The sequence below is a fragment of the Spea bombifrons genome, chromosome 7 (assembly GCF_027358695.1).
Source record: "Spea bombifrons isolate aSpeBom1 chromosome 7, aSpeBom1.2.pri, whole genome shotgun sequence".
Lineage (NCBI taxonomy): Eukaryota > Metazoa > Chordata > Amphibia > Anura > Pelobatidae > Spea > Spea bombifrons.
The window spans coordinates 32,421,195-32,428,312 of record NC_071093.1 but is presented as its reverse complement, the minus strand read 5'-3'; the positions used below and the strand labels follow the sequence as shown (position 1 = coordinate 32,428,312).

The following is a 7,118-nucleotide window of genomic DNA, read 5'->3' as shown; positions in this document are numbered from 1 at the left end:
CCAAACAAACGGATGGCTAAACTGCTACATGATGGTTTTAAATTTGGCTTTAATATTCCGGTTTTTAAAGGTGATAACTTATGCTGGGTTAATAACCTGAAATCGGTAGAAGGTAATCTGACGATTGTTGAAGAAAAGATTAAAAAAGAAATTTTGCTTGGGAGAGTTGCGGGCCCCTTTCAATTTCCTCCGTTTGACAATTTTAGGTTGTCGCCTTTGGGTTTGGTTCCAAAGAAAGAAAAGGGGTCCTTCAGACTAATTCATCACCTTTCGTTTCCAAAAGGAGGTTCTCTTAATGATGAAATTTGCACAGCTGATTTTCCCGTTCATTATGCTAGCTTTGATGACGCTTTGATGTGGGTGAGACGGTTTGGAAAAAATGCTTTGCTTGCTAAGGTGGACATTGAAGCTGCTTTTCGGCTTTTGCCTATTAACCCGATTTGTTTTCCTTCTTTAGGTTTTCATTTTAATGGTCAATTCTACTTCGATAAATGTTTGCCGATGGGGTGTTCCATTTCTTGTTTTTATTTTGAAGCTTTTGCTTGTTTCTTAGAATGGGTGGTCAAGAAAGTTTCGGGCCTTGATTCTGTGGTCCTTTATTTAGATGATTTCCTGTTTATTGGTAAGGCGGATAGTTTAGATTGTTTACATTTGTTGAATTCGTTCTTTGTTTTATCAGAGTTTTTTGGTATTCCGTTAGCACATAAGAGAGTTTTTCCGGCTACTTCTTTATTATTTTTAGGTATAGAGATTGACACGGTTAAGATGTTATTTAAGTTACCTAAAGAAAAAGTGGTTAAATTGCGTGTTATGATTAATGTAGTTTTATCGGCTAAAAAGGTGACAGTTAAATGTTTTCAATCTTTACTTGGTTTATTGAATTTTGCAGCTAGGATAATCCCTATGGGAAGGGTTTTTTTCCAGACAGATGGCTAAAGCTATTGCCGGGAAGAAGATAGGTTTTCACAGAGTTAGGGTTACTAGGCAGGTTAAGGAGGATTTGTTAATATGGAAGTTATTTCTTAAAAAGTTCAATGGTGCCGCCATATGGCAGCATGATTTTATCACTAGTGATGATTTAGAATTTTTCACAGATGCAGCGGGAGCATCTGGTTTTGGAATTTTCTGGCAAGGGAAATGGGCTGTTGCTAAATGGCCTATAGATTGGTACGAAGCCGGTTGGACTAAAAATTTAGTATTGTTGGAGTTGTTTCCAGTAGTTGTGGCTCTTGTATTTTGGGGTCCTGCAGGGAGTAACAGAAGGATTTTGTTGAATTGTGATAAAATGGGGGTAGTCTGGGTGGTTAACACTTTGAGAGCAAAATCTTTACCAGTAATAAGTTTATTAAGGCGCTTAGTTTATTTGTGTTTTGTTAATAATATTTGGTTGAAAGCCAAACACATTCCGGGGAAAAACAACAATATAGCTGATGCTCTTTCGCGCTTTGATTTTAAGCTGTTCAGGGAGCTGGCACCCCAGGCAGAGAAGGAAGGGCTGCAGGTTCCACCGTGCATATGGGAATTGACTTCTCCCAGGTAAGAAACTTAATTGCCAGATCTTTATCAAAAAGCACATGGGCCAGCTATAGGTGGTCATGGCGTTTATGGTCAAATTTTGTTCAATCAAACAAAGTAGATTTGTTTGATGCCAGTTTTGGATCTAATTAAGAAAGAGAATTTCCGCGTTCGTTTATAGATAGGTGTTTGTTGGGTATATCTTTTTTCTTCAATTTAGCAGCTAAGCAACATGTTTTTAAAGATTTTTTAGTGAAACAGATTTTGAAAGGCTATGGTGGTAGAACTTGTATTCAAGACTTGAGAAGACCTATTTCTTATGAGTTACTGCATGATTTAGTGAAAGTAGTGGATGATATTTGAGTCTTGCCTATTCAAAACGGCTTTTACTATTGCCTTTTTGGGGGCTTTTAGATTAGGTGAGCTAGTGGCTATTAATAAAAAGGGTGGTTCAGGTTTACAAATCTTAGATGTTATTTGTGGCGTTAGTTTAAAAAAATTTCTGAGGTCATCTAAAACTGACAAGCGGGGTAAAGGTTGTTGGATAGTCCTACAAAGGGTTAATGGTAATGGTATTTGCCCTGTGAGGATGTCTGAGGCTTTTATGGCTCTGCGCCCTAAGGTCTCTGGTAACTGGCTTGTTCATGGTTCAGGACAACTGCTTACAAGATTTCAATTTAACAGTGTGTTAAAAAAATGTTTGTTCGCTTTGTGTCTGGGTGCTGAACATTATTCTTCTCACTCTTTTAGAATCGGAGCAGCGACAGAGGCTGCTAGGTTAGGGCTGGATACTTCCATAATTAAGAGGATTGGGAGATGGGAAACAGACCGTTTTAAAATATATGTGAGACCGGAATTGTTATGAGTTGGCTAACATTTTTCTTTTTCAGGTCATTCTCCAAAAATATTGTGGATCATTGGACACTCCTTTGTTTTCTGGGCTCAAAGAAGAGCAGAAATAAGAAAGGGAGGAGAAAACCTGAACTTATACTGCAGTCTATTTTTGATGGACCTGTCAGCAACCTGCAGCATAATATGGAGGATGTTGCAAAATCCATTGGGTGCAAGGTGGAGCTCCAGATAAACCACACAAAGTTGTCCTGGAAAGTTATTATAAACCCTTTCAGAAAGATAATTGAAGACTTGGTAAAAGGGGCAAAAGAACTTAAAAATGACACCAGCGGCATAAAATCTGTTTTTAAGGAGACAGATTCTGAGGTGCAGAGCTCTGAAGGCTATGATAAAAAGCTTGAGGAACAGAAAGAAAAGGAGACAAAAGAGGAAAACAAGACTCTTGACACTCTGCAGAAGTTCAACCTGAAGTCTATGCTGGGCTGTGAGTTCGTTATTGAAAAAGGTATTGAGAAATGCCGTGAGTGGTTTGCCAAGAAACATGACGATTGTATGAAGGCCATTCCCCTACCTGTCCTTAACCATCTCTTTTGCCTTCCTATGCAATTCTCATTTTTGTGCAATATCATGAATGTTGTAAATACATGGTGCAAGAAGAAGATCCCTATGGAAGCCAATTTTGGAACAATCTATGATAAGGTCAATGCGACTATGAATGGAAAGGACGATGGCTTTGCTAGCAAAATAGCAATAGTTAAACAAGAACCAAGCATGTTTCTTGGCATGAACATTTCTAAAAAGGAGATCACAGAGGAGATTACAGAGACATTAGAGCAGAAGAAGTTAGGTATGAGGAAGGTTGGGTCCTTTGTCCGTGTTGTCATTTCCTGCACATTTGTTTTCATCTTTATCTCTGCCTACAAGTATTGCCACCAGTACAACACCAACATTAGGTTTGATAACGCCTATGTAACAACCTACTTCAGGCAGATTGATGCTCGCAGGAGGAAACGGAATAAGAGACACCTTCTACCCCTGAGGAATGGAGAGCGCAAGAGCTTTGTGTTTCCCTGGAATCCAGCGGTTCAGGACCTTGAGATGAAGACAACAATGATGGAGTTTTTCCAGTGTGTTCCCATGCTCACCTTCCTCATCTTATCCTTAACTACAGACTGGATCCTTTATCACCTATTCCAGATTATCCGGAAAAACATTTGCACATCTCGTATGTGTTCTCCAGTCACCACAAACTGGAAGTCCTGGTTGGAGGCGATACTTTTATTTCCAGGATGTTAAGGCGTACTATTGGTAACCTCAACACCTCTTCTGCCACCATGCACCTGAGTAATAACACCATGTGTCTATTAAATCCGATTCGGATGTCAGTTGAGGGCTATCTGTGGTCTTGCCTTCCTGTGGTCGGACTCCTGTCGCTCTGCTTTGTCCAGGTGTATATTGGCCGTCTCCGCAGAGTGATTGCTGCCTTCTTCTTTCCAAAGAAAGAAAAGCGGCGCGTTCTGTTCCTTTATAACGAACACCTGAATAAGCGGGCTGCATACGCAGAAATAAAAAGGAAACAGATCATCCGCAGGGCCAGAGCGAACAGACTTTGGCTGAAAAGCTTTGCTACTACCTTGCACCGTTATTTGAGCTGGATGCGCCCGTTCATTCGCAGACGCTGTATTGTGTGCAGAAACCAGAGAATTGGTTTATGAGATAGATTGTGCAGATATTTTCAAGTGCCTTAACAATGTACCTACATATCACTAGGCCACAGTCACATAAAATATTTTTAGCTCCATCTCGAAAACAAGTATCCCTCTCCTTGTTTAATTTGTTTACAAATAGTTATAGTTTGTGTTGGGAACATTGGGTAAATTTAACTAGTCTATCTACCGATATTTGTTTTTTAATATTTATTTTGCTATGGTCTTGCTGCCTTTGGAGTATTACTGCAGCGATTCAGTTTTCTATGTGCCACTTTTAAATATCCCCATTGCATACCTCTCGGGATTATTTTTTCGATTTAATCAGGTAAAAAAAAACTATGCAAACTTTTTGTTTAAAATAAAAACATATAATTTACATTAAGATGTGCCATTAACACTTATCTCTTTATCACAATGACATTTCACGATTTGCCTTATTTTACTGACATAATAATTAAAGCTATATTTTAACAAGAACCCAAAAAATACCAAAAAAAGCTTTACTAGTAAATATTCATGATATATAGACAAACGGGGCGCATAGATACGTGGGAAAAATAAAAATAAAACGAATATAGTGTAATAAGTTCAAAAATAAAAACCAAAATAAGTGATATAAGTTGCACTTTTTCCTCGTTTCGTCAGGACTCATAACGGCCGATATTCGTGATCAGTAAGTATGTAAAATAAATAATTTATCAAATCAGAAAATGTATAAAATGTTCTTATTTCATTCAATCTTTTCAATTTGCAGGGATATATCAACAGAGCTTCGAGGGACCCGCAGAGGAAAAGAGCAGACAGGCAGAATCAAGGTAGAAGACACCTGTGAGTGTGGTTTGGACTCTGTCCAAAATTAAGTGAGAAAAAGAAACAATGTTAGCAACTTAGTTGCAATGTTAATCAGTACCAATTTAGAGATCAAATGTATTAAATGAGTATGTTTCTTTTTTTTCTCGTAGGTATCGATCACATTGGACAGAACCCCCCTCGGGGAAAAAGAACATAAGAGGGAGAGAGAGATATAAATGAGAGTATATAGATAGTAATCTCATTAATTGATTAATTGGCTAAGTGCCATCGTGACTGTCTTACTGACAACCTTCTGTTCTATGGTTAACCCATAGATGGAATGAAATTGCATAAAGGTGATGTTATGTAAGGTAGAGAAATGTAATCTTATATAAGAATGTATAAATAAATATATATATGAATAAGAACTGTATGAAAAATAAACTTGAATAAAAATATTATTATAAAAACAATATATATGCTTGTATGAACTGTATATGTGAACAGTATGATAAAATAAACTTAAAACATTTTTATATGTGTGTTGTTTGTAAATAAATTTTTTAATTTAAAAAAATGGATATGTCTAGTTCTACATTTAAACCGTCTTTTTTGTAGCTTTGAAATTTGTATATCCATTCCGTTTCTTTTTTTGATAAAATTTCTTTCACGTCTCCTCCCCGCCAATGGGGGGATACTAGATCAATCCCTATTACTTTAAAATCAGGAAACGAAAATTTGTTACATTTCACGCAGTGTCTTGGGACACTGTGCTTCATATTGTTATTTCTTATTCCACCTAAATGTTCAAGACCCCTTACTTTTAGTTCTCTAGATGTGCGTCCTATGTACTGAATTCCACACTTACATTCTAATAAATACACTACATTCTTTGATGTGCAGTGTATAAAATGACGGATGTTATATTCTTTTTTCGTTATAGTGCATTTGAATGAGGTAGTTTTTTTGTCTTGTAGGTGGCAAGTTTTGCAAAGTTTGCATATGCCACATCGGTGAAAAACCCACAGGTTTATAGGTTAAAAAATGGTCTTTATTTATTCTTTCATTTGGAAGAGCGCTGGGGGCTATTAAGCTCTTTAGGTTATTTAATTTTTTATATATGATCTTAGGTTTTTCTGGAAGGAAATTTTGCAGTACGCTGTCACCCTGTAGAATTGGCCAACATTTTTCAAACGCCTTTTTTATTTTAAACGATTTGTCATTATATTGAGTAATAAAAGCGAAATTGAATTCCTCTGTTTTTTGTATTCGTTTCTCTTTTTTATGCAACATCTTTTCTCTTTTCATATCCTCAGTTTTTACTAAACTATCCCTTAACAGTTCGTCGGGGTAATTTTTCTCCTCAACAGTTCGTCCGTTGAGATATTTTACATTTTCAGAAACTGGACTTTATAAGGACTTGATGAATACTCCTTGTGAAAGAAACTGCTTTTACGCATAACCCACCAGTTATGCCTATTCGTTTGTAAGTTTTTAATCTATATTTATTAAACCAATATCTATTTTATTGCACTATTTTTCGTTTCCTATTGTTTATGCAGAAATTCCAAGACGGTATAAAGTCTGGATTTTCGATGAGCGATCACTCCTAAGTACACTTGTTAGTGCAACTTATATCACTTATTTTGGTTTTTATTTTTGAACTCATTACACTATATTCGTTATATTTTTATTTTTCCCACATATCTATGCGCCCCGTTTGTCTATATATCGTGTGTTTTACACTTGTGAGGAGTGTTGATCTACGGGAGCAGCAAGATCTGTAGGGTACTGTATATTATATTATTTTACATTTGAGACTCACCCACTCGTGAAGGTGTTCTTTTTTTCATTTTATATTGTCACTAGTAAATATTCATGTAAACTATTTTTGCCAAGTTATGCGCACCTCACCCCCAGTTTTGCCTCTCTGCCCCAGAAATGCCTTATACCCCCTATATGCTACTCTGCCCCCATATATGCCTTATACCCTCCTATATGTCAGAGATGCCACTGTGCCCCCTTATACCTCCTATATGCCACTCTGTCCCCTAAAATGCCTTGTACCCCGATATGCCACTGTGCCCCACCTGATATGCCTTATAGCCCCCTATATGACTTTTACCCTTGATATGCCACCATGCCCCTGATATGCCTTTTAACCCTATATGTCAGTGATGCCACTGTGCCCCCTGATATGCCTTATAGCCCCTTTATGCTACCGTGCCCCCTGATATGTCTTATGCCCCC

The 7,118-nt window shown here is 37.3% G+C and overlaps 1 pseudogene; it reads left to right on the top strand.

Moving 5' to 3' along the window:
* The first annotated feature begins 2,490 nt into the window (after window positions 1-2,490).
* On the top strand, window positions 2,491-4,562 carry LOC128502224 (E3 ubiquitin-protein ligase DCST1-like; annotated as a pseudogene).
* The last annotated feature ends 2,556 nt before the right edge of the window (window positions 4,563-7,118 follow it).